Raw genomic sequence first — 22,764 nt, 5'->3', positions numbered from 1 at the left:
ATAAAATAATCACGATATATAGTCAAATAATGGGCAGGATCTCCTTGGGCATGATCTGGGATGCTATATGAATGGCGTATGTACCCCCCATTGAAATTATTGATCACTTCAAGCACTTCGGGTTGAGGAGGAAGCAAAACATCTACCTGCTGCTGCTGTTGTTCCTGAGGTAGTGGTGGCGAATTGGCGATAGGCTGGCTGGTGTCCATATCGGAATCTGCTTCCAAAACTAGATGCAGGGAATCTTCATCCTCCAGTTGCGAACCTATAAGTAACGAGAATAATTATATATAGGGAGTTTAATAATAATAATGACATTATTGAAATATGAAAATAATAATTAATGTGGATGTTACTTACAATTAGAACTTTCCCTGTTGTCATTATCTTCTGGTGTTGGTGAGCGAGCTCGGCTCGTGCTTGGCAGTTCACCGCCTCCTCCACGAGGATATTCCTCCTCTACCTCCACTACCTGCTGAGTTGGCGAGCCTAAAATCATATAAATGATCATGTGAATAAAAATTGAAGATGATAAGTGAGGTATTTATATAAATATATCCAACAAGAATTGGGAATGGTTTCATATTACAGAAAACTATATTTAACTTACTTTCATACAGGACGCTTTGGTGCGATGATGCTTCTGAGTGCTCTGAATCAGAACTAGTATCAGACTCGGAATCAACTAGATACATGCAAAATGGACATGGATCAGGGTTGCGACCTGTAGATTTTAATTATTCTATATAGTTATGCGTGTTTTTTAATGAATGCTGTATAGCTCTACAACTAATCGTAAATAATAATTCAAATAAAAATTTAGCTGCTGCCGCTATTGTGCAATTTATTAAAGTATGTATTTTTGTTTAGAATATTAATACAGATAATATCTGATGCCGCTGTTAAGTCATTTTTTTTTCAATATTAACTATAAATATGCTATAACTCACAACAGATTTATGGGAAATTTCTACAGTTGTTATAACCACAGTGGTACTTACGGGTAGAACAAATCACTTTGGAGCACGAGGGACAAATCTTATCAAAATGTCCACGAGGTATTTTATAGCACTGCTCACAGTAAATAACACACTGATGCTGAGGACTGGCGGTGAAGGTTATCCTACATTCAGCACATCTCGCCTGGCACACGTGGAATGGCCCTAGTTTAGGTGCCTTGCAAAGTTCACAAATATTCATGGTTGAGTCGATAGATACGAGACAGCGAAGTCGGATATTGCACAAGTGCTGGAGCTAGTTCAGAGTGTTAGCACAGGAAGCCCGAGTTGAACTGTCCTTTGGGCTTGGGGGAGGTCCTTATAAGGTCAGCTCGCCTGCTGCCAGATGTGCGATTCTGCTTAAATTGCTGTACGACAGTTGGGCTGCTGATATACTTTGCACTTATTACAAAATAATAATAATTACAGTCATGGATGACTAAAATGTATGTTCTTAAACCTCTGATTAGGTTAGGTGGGGATGGTTAGTCTAGTCATTTTTGAATAATAACATCAAATACACATGCCAGTAGGACGCCAAAGATCGCATTGGTTGTCTGGTGACGTCATACATAGTTGACCAGTAAGGTGCAGTAATACCTTCACACCTATATGCTAATGGCCAGCAATACCTTATCCCTATACCTGAGGTCGCTTTTCACGATGTCACTAAACAACAACGACAACTGGTCTGTAGAATGTATTTGTTTGTTATATATAATATGTTAGGTTAGGTTAGGTTAGGAAGGTTTGATTGGGTTTATGAATAACAGAAAATATAAGCAATGAGCGAAAATACGAGCTATTGTAGCTGAATATCAACTCTGATGAAGCACAGAGTATAAGTGAGGTATTAAGCCAGATTAAGAGTTCACACTTATGTGTGAACCTCCTGGGATCCGCATTTAGCGCGCCTCGCGCCGCAGAAGGCGTTATTTTCAAACATGAGAGGCTTGCTTTTACTGAATGATTTTTTTTTATTTGTTAAATGCTACAGTAGGGTGTGGGAGATATGTTTTGAGCGAATGTGAGACGTGTATGTGGTTAAGGACAATATTGGTTTACTACTGAACACGCATTGAAATCGCCAATGCCCAGGGCTCTGTTTTTCATATAAACGACTGATAGTAGTTTTTTCATATTATTTTATGCCCTATGCATAATAAACGATCCTTCAAGAAAGATTGTCAAAGCTCAAATTACATTCTCTAGAACGACGACGACGAAGAAGAAATAGGGGTGATATGATAGAGGTGTGACTGAATGGTCATAGTAAAGGGGGAATATTAATAACCTATTAAACGTATCAACATGAAACAGAATAGGAATGAATTGGATAAGTTATATATTTAGGAAAAAGACCTGGATAAATATAGGCAGCAGGGGACGAACTTAAAACTACACACATAACTTCTTCCAGTGCTGAAGTTATGTTCTTCTCTCACATACATGATCCCCTTTGATGAATGTAATGGGCGATGGTTGGAAGTAAATATGAAATTAAAAATAGACTAGGGATGATGGTATTTTACATTAGGTTTCAAGGTCACTGTTGTATCGCAAAACACACGACTCATAGACCGGCTTTTTAATCCCCTTGAACATGCCGGTGCAGGAACGCTGAGCGGCAAGCTGGTGACGTCATTGACCATTAGCAACGTCTGTGCAGGGTCACTGAGCCAACGAAATTTGGGGATGACTGGAGGCGGCCGTTTAATCCCCTTGAGCGAAAATGGCAGGGGCCATAGAGCGACTTGTATAAAACCCAGGGTGCGTAGACCAGCCCCTGAAAAACGGACGGTCTAAAAGTTGAAAATAGCCCGGCGCCATAGACCGGCCGTGGGAAAAACCAAAACGGACGGTCTACGTGCCTACTTCCACTACTGGTACAGTAACCTGTGGTAGTTTACGGTACAGTAACCTGTGGTAGTGGACGGTACAGTAACCTGTGGTAGTGGACGGTACAGTAACCTGTGGTAGTGACGGTACAGTAACCTGTGGTAGTGGACGGTACAGTAACCTGTGGTAGTGGACGGTACAGTAACCTGTGGTAGTGGACGGTACAGTAACCTGTGGTAGTGGACGGTACAGTAACCTGTGGTAGTGACGGTACAGTAACCTGTGGTAGTGACGGTACAGTAACCTGTGGTAGTGACGGTACAGTAACCTGTGGTAGTGACGGTACAGTAACCTGTGGTAGTGGACGGTACAGTAACCTGTGGTAGTGGACGGTACAGTAACCTGTGGTAGTGACGGTACAGTAACCTGTGGTAGTGACGGTACAGTAACCTGTGGTAGTGGACGGTACAGTAACCTGTGGTAGTGGACGGTACAGTAACCTGTGGTAGTGGACGGTACAGTAACCTGTGGTAGTGGACGGTACAGTAACCTGTGGTAGTGGACGGTACAGTAACCTGTGGTAGTGGACGGTACAGTAACCCGTGGTAGTGGAAGGTACAGTAACCTGTGGTAGTGACGGTACAGTAACCTGTGGTAGTGACGGTACAGTAACCTGTGGTAGTGACGGTACAGTAACCTGTGGTAGTGGACGGTACAGTAACCTGTGGTAGTGGACGGTACAGTAACCTGTGGTAGACTGTGGTAGTGGACGGTACAGTAACCTGTGGTAGACTGTGGTAGTGGACGGTACAGTAACCTGTGGTAGTAGACTGTGGCAGTGGACGGTACAGTAACCTGTGGTAGTGACGGTACAGTAACCTGTGGTAGTGGACGGTACAGTAACCTGTGGTAGTGGACGGTACAGTAACCTGGGGTAGTGACGGTACAGTAACCTGTGGTAGTGACGGTACAGTAACCTGTGGTAGTGGACGGTACAGTAACCTGTGGTAGTGGACGGTACAGTAACCTGTGGTAGTGGACGGTACAGTAACCTGTGGTAGTGACGGTACAGTAACCTGTGGTAGTGACGGTACAGTAACCTTTGGTAGTGGACGGTACAGTAACCTGTGGTAGAGGACGGTACAGTAACCTGTGGTAGTGACGGTACAGTAACCTGTGGTAGTGGACTGTGGCAGTGGACGGTACAGTAACCTGTAATAGTGGACGGTACAGTAACCTGTGGTAGTGGACGGAACAGTAACCTGTGGTAGTGGATGGTACAGTAACCTGTGGAAGTGATGGTACAGTAACCTGTGGTAGTGGACGGTACAGTAACCTGTGGTAGTGGATGGTACAGTAACCTGTGGTAGTGGACGGTACAGTAACCTGTGGTAGTTGACGGTACAGTAACCTGTGGTAGTTGACGGTACAGTAACCTGTGGTAGTGACGGTACAGTAACCTGTGGTAGTGACGGTAGAGTAACCTGTGGTGGTGGACGGTACAGTAACCTGTGGTAGTGGACGGTACAGTAACCTGTGGTAGTGGATGGTACAGTAACCTGTGGTAGTGGACGGTACAGTAACCTGTGGTAGTCGATGGTACAGTAACCTGTGGTAGGGGACGGTACAGTAACCTGTGGTAGTGACGGTACAGTAACCTGTGGTAGTGACGGTACAGTAACCTGTGGTAGTGGACGGTACAGTAACCTGTGGTAGTGGACGGTACAGTAACCTGTGGTAGTGACGGTACAGTAACCTGTGGTAGTGACGGTACAGTAACCTGTGGTAGTGACGGTACAGTAACCTGTGGTAGTGACGGTACAGTAACCTGTGGTAGTGACGGTACAGTAACCTGTGGTAGTGGACGGTACAGTAACCTGTGGTAGTGGACGGTACAGTAACCTGTGGTAGTGACGGTACAGTAACCTGTGGTAGTGACGGTACAGTAACCTGTGGTAGTGGACGGTACAGTAACCTGTGGTAGTGGACGGTACAGTAACCTGTGGTAGTGGACGGTACAGTAACCTGTGGTAGTGGACGGTACAGTAACCTGTGGTAGTGGACGGTACAGTACCCTGTGGTAGTGGACGGTACAGTAACCCGTGGTAGTGGAAGGTACAGTAACCTGTGGTAGTGACGGTACAGTAACCTGTGGTAGTGACGGTACAGTAACCTGTGGTAGTGACGGTACAGTAACCTGTGGTAGTGGACGGTACAGTAACCTGTGGTAGTGGACGGTACAGTAACCTGTGGTAGTGGACGGTACAGTAACCTGTGGTAGACTGTGGTAGTGGACGGTACAGTAACCTGTGGTAGTAGACTGTGGCAGTGGACGGTACAGTAACCTGTGGTAGTGACGGTACAGTAACCTGTGGTAGTGGACGGTACAGTAACCTGTGGTAGTGGACGGTACAGTAACCTGGGGTAGTGACGGTACAGTAACCTGTGGTAGTGACGGTACAGTAACCTGTGGTAGTGGACGGTACAGTAACCTGTGGTAGTGGACGGTACAGTAACCTGTGGAAGTGGACGGTACAGTAACCTGTGGTAGTGTCGGTACAGTAACCTGTGGTAGTGACGGTACAGTAACCTGTGGTAGTGGACGGTACAGTAACCTGTGGTAGTGGACGGTACAGTAACCTGTGGTAGTGACGGTACAGTAACCTGTGGTAGTGGACTGTGGCAGTGGACGGTACAGTAACCTGTAATAGTGGACGGTACAGTAACCTGTGGTAGTGGACGGTACAGTAACCTGTGGTAGTGGATGGTACAGTAACCTGTGGTAGTGATGGTACAGTAACCTGTGGTAGTGGACGGTACAGTAACCTGTGGTAGTGGATGGTACAGTAATCTGTGGTAGGGGACGGTACAGTAACCTGTGGTAGTGACGGTACAGTAACCTGTGGTAGTGACGGTACAGTAACCTGTGGTAGTGGACTGTGGTATTGGATGGTACAGTAACCTGTGGTAGTGGATGGTGTAGTAACCTGTGGTAGTGGACGGTACAGTACCCTGTGGTAGTGGACGGTACAGTAACCTGTGGTAGTGACGGTACAGTAACCTGTGGTAGTGGACGGTACAGTAACCTGTGGTGGTGGACGGTACAGTAACCTGTGGTAGTGAACGGTACAGTAACCTGTGGTAGTGGACGGTACAGTAACCTGTGGTAGTGGACGGTACAGTAATCTGTGGTAGTGACGGTATAGTAACCTGTGATAGTGGACGGTACAGTAACCTGTGGTAGTGGACGGTACAGTAACCTGTGGTAGTGGACGGTACAGTAACCTGTGGTGGTGGACTGTGGTAGTGGACGGTACAGTAACCTGTGGTAGTGGACTGTGGTAGTGGACGGTACAGTAACCTGTGGTAGTGGACGGTACAGTAACCTGTGGTAGTGACGGTACAGTAAGCTGTGGTAGTGATGGTACAGTAACCTGTGATAGTGGACGGTACAGTAACCTGTGGTAGTGACGGTACAGTAACCTATGGTAGTGACGGTACAGTAACCTGTGGTAGTGGACGGTACAGTAACCTGTGGTAGTGGATGGTACAGTAACCTGTGGTAGTGATGGTACAGTAACCTGTGGTAGTGGACGGTACAGTAACCTGTGGTAGTGGATGGTACAGTAATCTGTGGTAGGGGACGGTACAGTAACCTGTGGTAGTGACGGTACAGTAACCTGTGGTAGTGACGGTACAGTAACCTGTGGTAGTGGACTGTGGTATTGGATGGTACAGTAACCTGTGGTAGTGGATGGTGTAGTAACCTGTGGTAGTGGACGGTACAGTACCCTGTGGTAGTGGACGGTACAGTAACCTGTGGTAGTGACGGTACAGTAACCTGTGGTAGTGGACGGTACAGTAACCTGTGGTGGTGGACGGTACAGTAACCTGTGGTAGTGAACGGTACAGTAACCTGTGGTAGTGGACGGTATAGTAACCTGTGGTAGTGGACGGTACAGTAATCTGTGGTAGTGACGGTATAGTAACCTGTGATAGTGGACGGTACAGTAACCTGTGGTAGTGGACGGTACAGTAACCTGTGGTAGTGGACGGTACAGTAACCTGTGGTGGTGGACTGTGGTAGTGGACGGTACAGTAACCTGTGGTAGTGGACTGTGGTAGTGGACGGTACAGTAACCTGTGGTAGTGGACGGTACAGTAACCTGTGGTAGTGACGGTACAGTAAGCTGTGGTAGTGATGGTACAGTAACCTGTGATAGTGGACGGTACAGTAACCTGTGGTAGTGACGGTACAGTAACCTATGGTAGTGACGGTACAGTAACCTGTGGTAGTGGACGGTACAGTAACCTGTGGTACTGGACGGTACAGTAACCTGTGGTAGTGGACTGTGGTAGTGGACGGTACAGTAACCTGTGGTAGTGGACGGTACAGTAACCTGTGGTAGTGGATGGTACAGTAACCTGTGGTAGTGGACGGTACAGTAACCTGTGGTGGTGGACGGTACAGTAACCTGTGGTAGTGACGGTACAGTAACCTGTGGTAGTGTACGTTACAGTAACCTGTGGTAGTGGACGGTACAGTAACCTGTGGTAGTGGACTGTGGTAGTGGATGGTACAGTAACCTGTGGTAGTGGACGGTACAGTAACCTGTGGTGGTGGACGGTACAGTAACCTGTGGTAGTGGACTGTGGTGGTGGACGGTACAGTAACCTGTGGTGGTGGACGGTACAGTAACCTGTGGTAGTGGACTGTGGTGGTGGACGGCACAGTAACCTGTGGTAGTGGACGGTACAGTAACCTGTGGTAGTGGACTGTGGTGGTGGACGGTACAGTAACCTGTGATGGTGGACGGTACTGTAACCTGTGGTAGTGGACTGTGGTGGTGGACGGTACAGTAACCTGTGGTAGTGGACGGTACAGTAACCTGTGGTAGTGGACTGTGGTGGTGGACGGTACAGTAACCTGTGGTAGTGGACTGTGGTGGTGGACGGTACAGTAACCTGTGGTAGTGGACTGTGGTGGTGGACGGTACAGTAACCTGTGGTAGTGGACGGTACAGTAACCTGAGGTGGTGAACGGTACAGTAACCTGTGGTAGTGGACTGTGGTGGTGGACGGTACAGTAACCTGTGGTAGTGGATTGTGGTGGTGGACGGTACAGTAACCTGTGGTAGTGGACGGTACAGTAACCTGTGGTAGTGGATGGTACAGTAACCTGTGGTAGTGGATGGTACAGTAACCTGTGGTAGTGGACGGTACAGTAACCTGTGGTAGTGGACGGTACAGTAACCTGTGGTAGTGGACGGTACAGTAACCTGTGTTAGTGACGGTACAGTAACCTGTGGTATTGACGGTACAGTAACCTGTGGTAGTGGACTGTGGTAGTGGACGGTACAGTAACCTGTAGTAGTGGACGGTACAGTAACCTGTGGTAGTGGACGGTACAGTAACCTGTGGTAGTGGACTGTGGTAATGGATGGTACAGTAACCTGTGGTAGTGGACGGTACAGTAACCTGTGGTAGTGGACGGTACAGTAACCTGTGGTAGTGGACGGTACAGTAACCTGTGGTAGTGGACGGTACAGTAACCTGTGGTAGTGACGGTACAGTAACCTGTGGTAGTGACGGTACAGCAACCTGTGGTAGTGGACTGTGGTAGTGGACGGTACAGTAACCTGTAGTAGTGGACGGTACAGTAACCTGTGGTAGTGGACGGTACAGTAACCTGTGGTAGTGGACTGTGGTAATGGATGGTACAGTAACCTGTGGTAGTGGACGGTACAGTAACCTGTGGTAGTGGACTGTGGTAGTGGATGATATAGTAACCTGTGGTAGTGACGGTACAGTAACCTGTGGTAGTGGATGGTACAGTAACCTGTGGTAGTGGACTGTGGTAGTGGATGGTACTGTAACCTGTGTTAGTGACAGTACAGTAACCTGTGGTAGTGACGGTACAGTAACCTGTGGTAGTGGACTGTGGTAGTGGATGGTACAGTAACCTGTGGTAGTGACGGTACAGTAACCTGTGGTGGTGGATGGTACAGTAACCTGGGGTAGTGGACTGTGGTAGTGGATGGTACAGTAACCTGTGGTAGTGGACGGTACAGTAACCTGTGGTAGTGGACGGTACAGTACCCTGTGGTAGTGGATGGTACAGTAACCTGTGGTAGTGGACGGTACAGTAACCTGTGGTGGTGGACGGTACAGTAACCTGTGGTAGTGGACGGTACAGTAACCTGTGGTAGTGGATGGTACAGTAACCTGTGGTAGTGGACTGTGGTAGTGGACGGTACAGTAACCTGTGGTAGTGGACGGTACAGTAACCTGTGGTAGTGGACGGTACAGTAACCTTTGGTTGTGACGGTACAGTAACCTGTGGTAGTGGATGGTACAGTAACCTGTGGTAGTGGACGGTACAGTAACCTGTGGTAGTGACGGTACAGTAACTTGTAGTAGTGACGGTACAGTAACCTTTGGTAGTGGATGGTACAGTAACCTGTGGTAGTGGACGGTACAGTAACCTGTGGTAGTGGACGGTACAGTAACCTGTGGTAGTGGATGGTACAGTAACCTGTGGTAGTGGACGGTACAGTAACCTGTGGTAGTGGACTGTGGTAGTCGATGGTACAGTAACCTGTGGTAGTGGACGGTACAGTAACCTGTGGTAGTGGACTGTGGTAGTGGACGGTACAGTAACCTGTGGTGGTGGACGGTACAGTAACCTGTGGTATTGGACGGTACAGTAACCTGTGGTAGTGACGGTACAGTAACCTGTGGTAGTGACAGTACAGTAACCTGTGGTAGTGGACGGTACAGTAACCTGTGGTAGTGGACAGTACAGTAACCTGTGGTAGTGGATGGTACAGTAACCTGTGGTAGTGGACGGTACAGTAACCTGTGGTAGTGACGGTACAGTAACCTGTGGTAGTGGACGGTACAGTAACCTGTGGTAGTGGATTGTGGTAGTGGACGGTACAGTAACCTGTGGTAGTGGACTGTGGTAGTGGACGGTACAGTAACCTGTGGTAGTGGATGGTACAGTAACCTGTGGTAGTGGACGGTACAGTAACCTGTGGTAGTGGATGGTACAGTAACCTGTGGTAGTGGACTGTGGTAGTGGACGGTACAGTAACCTGTGGTAGTGGACGGTACAGTAACCTGTGGTAGTGGACGGTACAGTAACCTGTGGTAGTGGACGGAACAGTAACCTGTGGCAGTGGACGGTACAGTTAGTGGACGGTACAGTAACCTGTGGTAGTGGACGGTACAGTAACCTGTGGTAGTGGACGGTACAGTAACCTGTGGTAGTGGACGGTACAGTAACCTGTGGCAGTGGACGGTACAGTAACCTGTGGTAGTGGACGGTACAGTAGCCTGTGGTAGTGGACGGTACAGTAACCTGTGGTGGTGGACGGTACAGTAACCTGTGGTAGTGGACGGTACAGTAACCTGTGGTAGTGGACGGTACAGTAACCTGTGGCAGTGGACGGTACAGTAACCTGTGGTAGTGGACGGTACAGTAACCTGTGGTGGTGGACGGTACAGTAACCTGTGGTAGTGGACGGTACAGTAACCTGTGGTAGTGGACGGTACAGTAACCTGTGGTAGTGGACGGTACAGTAACCTGTGGTAGTGGACGGTACAGTAACCTGTGGTAGTGGACGGTACAGTAACCTGTGGCAGTGGACGGTACAGTAACCTGTGGTAGTGGACGGTACAGTAACCTGTGGTAGTGGACGGTACAGTAACCTGTGGTAGTGGACGGTACAGTAACCTGTGGTAGTGGACGGTACAGTAACCTGTGGTGGTTGACGGTACAGTAACCTGTGGTAGTGGACGGTACAGTAACCTGTGGTAGTGGACGGTAGAGTAACCTGTGGTAGTGGATGGTACAGTAACCTGTGGTAGTGGACTGTGGTAGTGGACGGTACAGTAACCTGTGGTAGTGGACGGTACAGTAACCTGTGGTAGTGGACGGTACAGTAACCTGTGGTAGTGGACGGTACAGTAACCTGTGGTAGTGGACGGTACAGTAACCTGTGGTAGTGGACGGTACAGTAACCTGTGGTAGTGGACGGTACAGTAACCTGTGGTAGTGGACGGTACAGTAACCTGTGGCAGTGGACGGTACAGTAACCTGTGGTAGTGGACGGTACAGTAACCTGTGGTAGTGGACGGTACAGTAACCTGTGGTAGTGGACGGTACAGTAACCTGTGGCAGTGGACGGTACAGTAACCTGTGGTAGTGGACGGTACAGTAACCTGTGGTGGTGGACGGTACAGTAACCTGTGGTAGTGGACGGTACAGTAACCTGTGGTAGTGGACGGTACAGTAACCTGTGGTAGTGGACGGTACAGTAACCTGTGGTAGTGGACGGTACAGTAACCTGTGGTAGTGGACGGTACAGTAACCTGTGGTAGTGGACGGTACAGTAACCTGTGGTAGTGGACGGAACAGTAACCTGTGGCAGTGGACGGTACAGTAACCTGTGGTAGTGGACGGTACAGTAACCTGTGGTAGTGGACGGTACAGTAACCTGTGGTAGTGGACGGTACAGTAACCTGTGGTAGTGGACGGAACAGTAACCTGTGGCAGTGGACGGTACAGTAACCTGTGGTAGTGGACGGAACAGTAACCTGTGGCAGTGGACGGTACAGTAACCTGTGGTAGTGGACGGTACAGTAACCTGTGGTAGTGGACGGTACAGTAACCTGTGGAGAGCAGAGGTCTTGAGGTAGTTGGTAGAGGACAGGGACCGATATAGAGTGCTGCCATGTTCCCGCAGCTAAACATTTACAACCGTCTAAGAGGAACTTAGGGCAATAAATTTATGAGAAATTACAACAAAAGTTAAGAGTCTAGAGCAGCAAAGTGGCCGAGAACTTCTTTTCGAAAAGTTACGCTTTATGGAGGGAAAGAAGATCACGAGATGGTGGATCACGCTGCACCGATTCCAAGTTCCGGCGGTAGTTGCTTTGTGGGTGAAATGGGATGTTTATGTTTTTGTGGGACGGATAAGTATCACTGGAAATGGTTCTTTGTCCCATAGAAGAAGGTACTTATTTGGTGGAGTTGGAGAGAGGCTGTATTGGGAACGATATCTCAGGCCTAGTTGAAACTTTGTTTTGTCTGGCAGGGGTAAAAGGTATCTTGGATACGTTTCCTAGTTACCTTCGAAAGCAATGTTTTGGAGTAGAAAAAATATAGTTCCTGAACGTATTTTATGTTCTAATCATCACTTGGTACTCCCCTTCTAACGTTATCATCTGATCATGTTTCCTCAGCACTTGAATGTAATGTATATTACCTGATTATGTTTCGTCAGCAGCTTGTCGTGGTAACAACACTGTTCAGCTTCTTACCTCACTATTGCGACATTACTGCTTCCTTCATTCCCTACTTCAAGAATCTGTCTCGCCTTGGAAAATATGACTCGCTGTTGTACCCGACTCAAAAACGTGATCCAATAAGTCGACTGCCGCTGGAATGCCAACGTGAGAATCACTGCAGGATAATATACTACATGCTACCACTAGCTTCCAGAGCATAATACAGTCAACTATCGGTTCCAGAAACGTAATCCTATCAACCAACAACTTCCAAGAAATGATTCCGTCAACCTTCAGCTCCGGGAAGTAATCCTGTCAACCTTCAACTACCAGCACTTAAACTAGCCAATTTCCAGCTCCCTGGACAAAAATTTGATCACTTCCTGTTTTCAGAACAGAGTTATGCTAGACTATGGTTTCCAAAGTGATAACTTGTCAACCTGCATGTTCCTAAAGTGACACTTATCGTGTTTTACTTTACATAATACGACTGAGGTGCGTACATCAGAACGAAGCTCACATATCTGCAGGCTCCATAAACGAGACTAAGTGCATTCTGACTCAAATAGAATACCTATGCCTCATCTACAAATATACACAGAGACAAGATTTTTGTTCCTGGATAGTAAGTGTTTTTTTCTAAGTATTTGTCTCCAAATAGAAAATGGCTATTATTCCCTCAAAGTTTCCTTTGACGTTTGCCTTAGACAGATTAAAGAAGAGGTCTTAAAAGTTCCGTGTTGGACGTCGACTCTATGTCTAAAGCTGCGGCTAAACTGTCACAGCTCTAAATAAGGAGCTGCATAATATTACGTAATGTTACATAATGTTACATAATATTACGTAATGTTACATAATGTTACATAATATTACGTAATGTTACATAATGTTACTCAGGAAATGAAAGAATTAATATAACTGTGAGAGAGTATAATATTCCCAGCCCCCTGAATGAGACCTCCTGCACTATTGTTTCTTAAAGACGTAACCTGTATTCTCTCTCCCATGAGAGTAATTTCAGTTATTACTTTGCTTTCTCTAGCAAACAATCGGTCAATAATCTAATGAAGTAGTTTTCTTATTTGTTTAACGTGTGTTTGTTTGAGAAACAAATCTTCACGCTGGAACAGTAGAGCAGCAACGGTAGCATGGTCAGTATGTGCAGCAACAGCAGCAGGAGAGATCAAAACAGCATTAAAACGGGAACAGTATTGGTAGCTAAAGGAACTTCAAGATGTGCAACGGCAGCAACAGTAAAATACTTTAAAATAATAAAATACCTTAAGCAGTAGCACAAACGTTAGTAGTAGTAACAGTAGAACAAAAACAGTAGCATCATTAACTTGAGCACTGAAAAACAGCAAGTACTGTAACAGCAATGCCAGGAGAAAGAATGAGGAAAATGGCAAATTAAACAGTAGAACAGAAGCAACAACAGTAGCAGAAACATTAGGAGAAACAGCATCCGCAATAAGTTTCTGTAATAACAGAAATGGTAACAGCAATCTTAACAGTACCCTAATCAGCAACAGAAGGATGAACCGTGTCGTTAAACATATCAGTAACAAGTACAACAACAATGATGGTAGGACTCGTGACGTTAATTCTTGCTTGAACATTACCGTCATACTTAGAGTCAATGGGAAAAGGAACCGAAATATCAGTTATTGAGAGAACATGACGTAATTAGTCTCATGTCCTATAACATCAATAATCATAGAAACAGTCATTTTAACATCAATAGTTGCAGGAACAATAACATTAGTTACACAGAAATAAGTGATATATATCAATTAGAAAATCAACTGAAGCTCTTAGGGGACTCGAACTCACGACCAGCGTACTGCAGCCGCAACCTCTTCCCTATACCACCCTGACCTGAAGTTATACAACCTGTGAGTCTACTGAATCGACAAGACGTCTGGAGGCCTTTCCTGAAGTCCTGGAGAGGTTCATTGAATCCGAGGTTGTATAACTTAACTAAGTCAGGGTGGTACTGTGGTAGAGGTTACGGCTGGCATTACGCTGGTCAATGTTTCGGGTCACCTAAAAGCTTCAGTTGATTTTCTCAGTAACATTGATACTAGCAATGGAAAGTTTTTGTTGTTTTAGATTCAGCTACTTGGAACAAAATGTTCCAAGCAGCACGGGCTATGGTGAGCCCGTCGTACTTACCTGGCACAGGAGATGTGCATGTGAACAAGCGCAATAGAAAGGTCGCTTTGCTATTTTATATACTAGGCAGGGTCACGTAGAGATATTCTTCCCTAAACAGGCCACGGTCATGTCTGGGAAATCTATCGAGTACTAGCCAGGACTACGTCAAGAGGATGAGTGGTAAATGTTCTCCCCCTGCTGAAACTGAGCGTATACTGTAGTTATTACGGTAAACTCTCAGCTGCGTCTCACTAACGGGCAGTTACCCGCTATTGTTGTAGCTGCTGGAGCTGTCACCTGGATATTTACCCGCTTCCTCTTATATTCTCGGTCAACAGCTCTGTTTCTGGCGGTAATGGGCATCTGTGTAAAACTGTGTGACAGTAAATAATGTGTGTGTATGTGCGTTGAGAAGCGGGGGGGGGGGGGGGGGAGGAGGGTGTTGCAGGACCCGGTAATGCCTCCGTGTGTGAAGAATAGGAGGCTGGTACACTGCGCAGATATCCTCACTTCTCTTTATGTTCCTACCTTACTCGCTGTCATAACCACCCACTGACCTAGCCAGTCATTGACCTAGCCAGTCACTGACCTAGCCAGTCACTGACCTAGCCAGTCACTGACCTAGCCAATCAATGACCTAGCCAGTCACTGACCTAGCCAATCACTGACCTAGCCAGTCACTGACCTAGCCTATCACTGACCTAGCCAGTCACTGACCTAGCCAGTCACTGACCTAGCCAGTCAGTGATCAAAAGCAGGAGAGATCAAAACAGCATTAAAACGGGAACAGTATTGGTAGCTAAAGGAACTTCAAGATGTGCAACGGCAGCAACAGTAAAATACTTTAAAATAATAAAATACCTTAAGCAGTAGCACAAACGTTAGTAGTAGTAACAGTAGAACAAAAACAGTAGCATCATTAACTTGAGCACTGAAAAACAGCAAGTACTGTAACAGCAATGCCAGGAGAAACAATGAGGAAAATGGCAAATTAAACAGTAGAACAGAAGCAACAACAGTAGCAGAAACATTAGGAGAAACAGCATCCGCAATAAGTTTCTGTAATAACAGAAATGGTAACAGCAATCTTAACAGTACCCTAATCAGCAACAGAAGGATGAACCGTGTCGTTAAACATATCAGTAACAAGTACAACAACAATGATGGTAGGACTCGTGACGTTAATTCTTGCTTGAACATTACCGTCATACTTAGAGTCAATGGGAAAAGGAACCGAAATATCAGTTATTGAGAGAACATGACGTAATTAGTCTCATGTCCTATAACATCAATAATCATAGAAACAGTCATTTTAACATCAATAGTTGCAGGAACAATAACATTAGTTACACAGAAATAAGTGATATATATCAATTAGAAAATCAACTGAAGCTCTTAGGGGACTCGAACTCACGACCAGCGTACTGCAGCCGCAACCTCTTCCCTATACCACCCTGACCTGAAGTTATACAACCTGTGAGTCTACTGAATCGACAAGACGTCTGGAGGCCTTTCCTGAAGTCCTGGAGAGGTTCATTGAATCCGAGGTTGTATAACTTAACTAAGTCAGGGTGGTACTGTGGTAGAGGTTACGGCTGGCATTACGCTGGTCAATGTTTCGGGTCACCTAAAAGCTCCAGTTGATTTTCTCAGTAACATTGATACTAGCAATGGAAAGTTTTTGTTGTTTTAGATTCAGCTACTTGGAACAAAATGTTCCAAGCAGCACGGGCTATGGTGAGCCCGTCGTACTTACCGGGCACAGGAGATGTGCATGTGAACAAGCGCAATAGAAAGGTCGCTTTGCTATTTTATATACTAGGCAGGGTCACGTAGAGATATTCTTCCCTAAACAGGCCACGGTCATGTCTGGGAAATCTATCGAGTACTAGCCAGGACTACGTCAAGAGGATGAGTGGTAAATGTTCTCCCCCTGCTGAAACTGAGCGTATACTGTAGTTATTACGGTAAACTCTCAGCTGCGTCTCACTAACGGGCAGTTACCCGCTATTGTTGTAGCTGCTGGAGCTGTCACCTGGATATTTACCCGCTTCCTCTTATATTCTCGGTCAACAGCTCTGTTTCTGGCGGTAATGGGCATCTGTGTAAAACTGTGTGACAGTAAATAATGTGTGTGTATGTGCGTTGAGAAGCGGGGGGGGGGGGGGGGGGGGGGGAGGGTGTTGCAGGACCCGGTAATGCCTCCGTGTGTGAAGAATAGGAGGCTGGTACACTGCGCAGATATCCTCACTTCTCTTTATGTTCCTACCTTACTCGCTGTCATAACCACCCACTGACCTAGCCAGTCATTGACCTAGCCAGTCACTGACCTAGCCAGTCACTGACCTAGCCAGTCACTGACCTAGCCAATCAATGACCTAGCCAGTCACTGACCTAGCCAATCACTGACCTAGCCAGTCACTGACCTAGCCTATCACTGACCTAGCCAGTCACTGACCTAGCCAGTCACTGACCTAGCCAGTCACTGACCTAGTCAATCACTGACCAAGCCAGTCACTGACCTAGCCAATCACTGACCTAGCCAGTCACTGACCTAGCCAAGTCACTGACCTAGCCAATCACTGACCTAGCCAGTCACTGACCTAGCAATTCACTGACCTAGCCAGTCACTGACCTAGCAATTCACTGACCTAGCCTGTCACTGACCTCCCCAGTCACTGACCTAGCCAGTCACTGACCTAGCAATTCACTGACCTAGCCAGTCACTGACCTAGCAATTCACTGACCTAGCCAGTCACTGACCTAGCCAGTCACTGACCTAGCCAGTCACTGACCTAGCCAGTCACTGACCTAGCCAGTCACTGACCTAGCCAGTCACTGACCTACCCAGTCACTGACCTAGCCAGTCACTGACCTACCCAGTCACTGACCTAGCCAGTCACTGACCTGACCATTTTTGTTTTGGGATTTTTAAACTAACACTCTTATCGAAACTCAAATCCCTGAGTATAAATTGACAATTCAAATACTCAAGAATGCTCATCCTACTATATACTTGCAAATTAATGGAATTCTGAAGGACAAGTGCATTTCTGGGTATACTGTCCAAATGCAACAATTACTCTAGAATACTATCTATTAATTAAATTGGACATTAATAAATCAATAGACAAAATGACTAAGTTATCTGAATTCTGTAGGGGAGCATCCTTTATTGAGTCAGACTCTCAAATGGACAAGAGGTCGTGTGATTCAGAAATGTAGACGCTGATTCTTCCAACATAAGGAGAGTTCCAAATCCGTAACATATATTAAATTTATATATTCAATGCAGAGACACACTGGTTCAGTGACTAGCACGTAACAATTACCAGCTACGAGCAGTTAATTGTTAACTACAGGCAGAGCGATAAGACAATTCGGAGGGCTTGCGGTCTGAAACGCTTGCTGGTTGCTGACATTGGGGTTGCTAATAGGAAGTCACCTGCATAGGGAGCTGCTACAGCTTTAACTCGAGCTTGTGTGTATATATATATATATATATATATATATATATATATATATATATATATATATATATATATATATATATATATATATATAATATATATATATATATATATATATATATATATATATATATATATATATATATTATATATATATATATATATATATATATATATATATATATATTGTGACGATAATCTCCTTCAAGAGATTGAGCCTGCTCTTCCCTCCTAAGTTCGTCGCTATACATCCCTATACAACTAATATGGAAGAAATATCCAACAAGTACAACTCCAAGGTTTGCCAGAGAGCAAACGTATTCAGCACCAGGAACACCTGCTCCGCCTCCGCCACTCGAACCACCAAACTACCTGTCCGTCGCCTGCTCATCGCTGATTGGCTGGTGGTCAGTCGCACCTGCTCCTCCACCGCCACACTACCTGATGTCTGGGGCCGCCACGACCTGCAGACCTCAGAATATCCAGTGCTTTCAACAAGTTAACACGTCTCGTTGGTAGACTAAGCTCTGGCTTACATGTACTAAGAGAGGTGGCAGCTTAAAGCCAATATTCCTGCACCCATATTTTGCATTGTATATTGTTCACTTGTTATTACTCACTTGTCTTAACGTAACTTTTCATTTTGCCATTTGATTATTCTTATTATTTTGATTGATTTTATGTTCCAATTTGTATGTCCATTTTATTCATGTTTTGCTTTTCTAACGTAATTAAAATCTCATTCTTAAATTTACTTGTGTTTTGTGTGTCTTCCCATTACCTTACCACAGACGAAGTTCCAGATTTTCTCTTTTTTGTTTCTATATGTGACGAGGCCATATCCCTAGCTTTTGAAACAGCCGAACACCAACGCGTTACCGTCACATATTAAGTGGGGGCCTGTCCTAGGAGCTTCACTCAGGTACTGGTGCCAAGTAGTAATTAATGGTAAGTGTATTTAACTTTGGTAACGTAGCTTTTACTATTTTTCATATTCAATTTCATATTTATATGGTGCGGTGTGTATTGTGCATTACGAGAGTAGCATATGGTGAAGGTGAGACAACTTTGGATTACGTGGTGACTGTAGGCCGCAGTCATACTCTTAATTGGTCATCTCTCCCTCCGTGTTATTACTCGTGTTTACCATCTTTTGTCCCTTGGATATTTCTCATATTTTTGACAGATCATCATATTGGTACCCTGGTACTGTGGTCTGCCCCCGGGTCAAGTGCACCTAATCTTCTACAATCTGACTGTAGGAGGATAAAGAGGGCCATAGTTCCTCTAGCTCGAACTTTAGTTGCTGAATTGGGACCTCAGCAGCAGTTCTCGTCACCAGTTGACACCTCGCACCCCTACACGTCAGTCAGAGATGATGATACATACAACGGTAGGGAATTAGCTTACTTTTTCAGAGCACAAAAGTTCGCTAATTCTGCAAGTATCATATTAATTTCAGTGGGAAAGACTTGCTTATGTCCTATAGAGACTCGGCAAGGTATGCCTACATCCTTGGACTACCAATTTTACTTTTGAGGCAATTAACTGTTTCATTTGTTTTCGAAACTCTGTTTCATTTGTTTAGTAGGATTTTCTTGCCCTTATCCTCTTACATGAGTACCGGGTACAAGATTTCCTGCGCCTTTGATTTAAATTAATCATTTAACATCTTGTACTTAACTTTAATTGTTAAAGATTCCACAGGATAGGTACCAGTTGCCACGTTGTCCTGTTTCTGACATTCACTATATAACGGTATATTCGTTGTACAGTTATTTGCTAATTTCACCATGTTTCGTCTCCAAACTTTCCGTGCAAATCCAGCAGGTGAAATAGGGACTTTAAGTCGTGCCAAGAGGACTGAATTACAAACTCTTGCACATGAGTATCAACTAGAAGTTCCCTACCAAGCCAACAAGAATGAACTACACAACCTGTTGCTGGATCATTATTTAGAGCAAGGTAAGATAGACTCTGAAACTCATGAAACTTACTATATTGCAGATAAAACTGACTTGGCAACGATGAAACTCAAACTAGAGCTGGCCAAGATTGAACGTGAACAACAAGAACGAGCAGCTGCCATACGAAGGGAAGAACACGAACGAGAAATCGCCCTCAAGGAACGTGAAACTGCCTTGAGGAGCGAAGAACAAGAACGTGAAGCTGCCTTGAGGAGAGAAGAACAAGAACGTGAGATTGCCTTACTCCGTGAACGTGAACGAGTACAGCTTGAAACAAAACAACGCGAGTTGGAGATGCAACGCGAACATGACAAGCAACAAGCGACTCTGGCTCTAGAATGTCGTCAACGAGAAATCGCGTTGGAAACTTCACACCTCGCTCAACGCCAGCAAGCTACTGCCAATCTTCCCATCAGTTTTAATATATCACATGCAAGTAAGTTAATGCCATCCTTTGTAGAAGCAGAAGTTGATGTGTTTTTTACCACCTTTGAAACCCTTGCTAATCAACTCAGTTGGCCTGTCGACCAATGGGCCACACTTCTCAGAGTCCATCTTACAGGTAGAGCTGCAGTCACACTCAGTACTTTGGCGTCTGAGAATGACTACCAGACTCTGAAACAAGCAGTGTTGGACACCTACCTCCTCTCCACAGAAAGTTATCGAAGGAAATTCCGTGACCACCTGAAGGCAAGTACCACTACCTTCCTTGAGTTTGCTAACACAAAACGGAGATATTTTATGAAATGGCTGGAAGCAGCACATGTCTCTACTTTTACAGAACTCGTCAACCTGATGCTAGTTGAAGAATTCTTGAGGCGTGTGCCGCCTCCTGTCCGTCTATACTTAGCAGATAAAGAAGAAACCGACTACCTGAAGTGTGCTAAGTCGGCTGACACTTACAGCCTCATCCACCGGCTGACACCCGAACCATCCTCCAGTAAGAAGTCGTGGTACAGTTACGAGAAAGCGAGTACCGATCAAGCTGGCTCGCAATTGTACTGCAAGTATTGTAGACTCTATGGACATACCATAGACAAGTGTGGTAAGTCTCAATACAAAGGAACCACTGACACACAGAAACCCAAACCAACTCCTCCTAAGTCCGGTAAGCCTTTGATGAATGTTGGTGTTAATGTTAATGATCTTTCTCTTTTCAGTAACCACCTGTATACTGGAACTGTCTCTGCCAACGGTTCAAATCCGGAGGGACGTTTCAAATTGAAGATCTTGAGGGACACAGCGGCTCTTCAATCGATCATCCTGAAGTCAAAGAAGTCAAAGTCGCCGTCAGGGAAAAGCCTTTTCCCATGCCTGGAGTGCAACTTCTCCTAGGCAACGACTTGGCAGAAGACCTGCAACCGACCAACCTGATCGTCATGGACAAACCCCAGGTGTGTACCTCTGTGCCAATTAACCCTATACTCGACTATGTTCCAGCAGAGGTTCAAGAGAGTGATGAAGTTTCTCCTCCGGTTCTAGTGACCACCCGTGCACAAGCCGCACGACCACAGCCAGCTGACTCTACTGCTACCGCTGTCCCTCAAGACCCTCAGAAACTACCCCCGAATCTGACCAAGTTGGAGTTCCGTAAGTTGCAGAGGGAAGATCTTACCTTAACACCATTGTTTTTCCAGGCTGAGACTCAACCCGACAGTATTCCTGGGTTCTTCCTAGAGAACGACTTGCTCTACCGCAGATATAGACCCAGTAAACTGAAGGAGGAGGACGATTGGGCCAACATCGAACAACTTGTGATTCCTACCAGCCTGCGGCCCACTATTCTACACCTGGCCCACGGAGCACTCTCCCACTACGGATTCAACAAGACTTACCATGGGATTCGTCAAGACTACTACTGGCCAGGTATGGTAAATAGCGTCAAACAGTACGTAAAACAGTGTCATACATGTCAGATGGCAGGCAAACCGAACATCTCCATTCCCAGAGCGCCACTGATTCCCATACAGGTGCCTGCGGAACCTTTCCACAGACTTATAATAGACTGTGTTGGTCCTTTACCTCGGACCAGTTCAGGTAACGCCTATATCTTAACCATCCTGTGTCCTACCACCAGATTTCCCATAGCAGTTCCAGTGAAGAACATCACGGCTGCTACGGTTGTAAAGCATCTATTGAAGATCTTCACTCAATACGGATTTCCCAGGGAGATTCAGAGCGACTGTGGTACCAACTTCACCAGTGATCTCTTCAAAAGGACACTGGAGGAGTTCAACATCAAACAGGTATTGTCCAGCCCCTATCATCCTGCTTCACAGGGTTCTCTTGAGCGTAGTCATCAGACTATCAAAGCACTCTTGAAAAAGTTTTGTAGTGAAACCTCAAAGGATTGGGATAAGCAGATTGACCTAATAATGTGTATTTTCAGAAGTCTCCCCAATGAGTCCCTAGGAGTATCTCCTTATGAGATGCTCTACGGCCGTAAGTGCCGTACTCCCCTTAAGGCTTTCAAAGACTCTCTAAGAGATGCCACCTTCAGTGAGCATCAGAATGTGCCCCAGTTTCTTCAAAACCTTCAACACATTCTAGAGAGAGTCCACCGTTTTGCCCATGATAATCTATTGAAAGCCCAGGAGAGGATGAAGACTCATTACGACCAGACCAGCAAAGTAAGAAAATTTAAGCCGGGAGACTTCGTGCTAGCATACTTCCCTATCCCAGGTTCTCCTTTACAAAACAGGTTTTCAGGACCCTACCGCATCAAGGAGTGCAGAAACAACCACAACTACGTTCTCGAGACTCCAGATAGGCGGCGGAAGACCCAGCTGTGCCACGTCAACCTCCTGAAGCAATATAATGGTACTCCTCCCACTGTCATGATAAACTATTCTACCTTCACAGAACCCTACATCCACAGTGAGACCTTCCCAGCTTCTCCTCCCGAAAGCACTGACAAGGAGTCAGCGCTTTCTAATTCAAAAATCCATATTGATAATCCCAACCATTTTCAGGACCCTAATAGTGCTCCTTTGCCATATTCTAATTCCACTCTCACCTCGTCAGATAAGCCCTTCATCC

The sequence above is a fragment of the Procambarus clarkii genome, chromosome 85 (genome assembly GCF_040958095.1).
Source record: "Procambarus clarkii isolate CNS0578487 chromosome 85, FALCON_Pclarkii_2.0, whole genome shotgun sequence".
In the NCBI taxonomy this organism is placed as follows: Eukaryota; Metazoa; Arthropoda; class Malacostraca; order Decapoda; family Cambaridae; genus Procambarus; species Procambarus clarkii.
Note: the sequence above shows the minus strand (reverse complement) of the source record.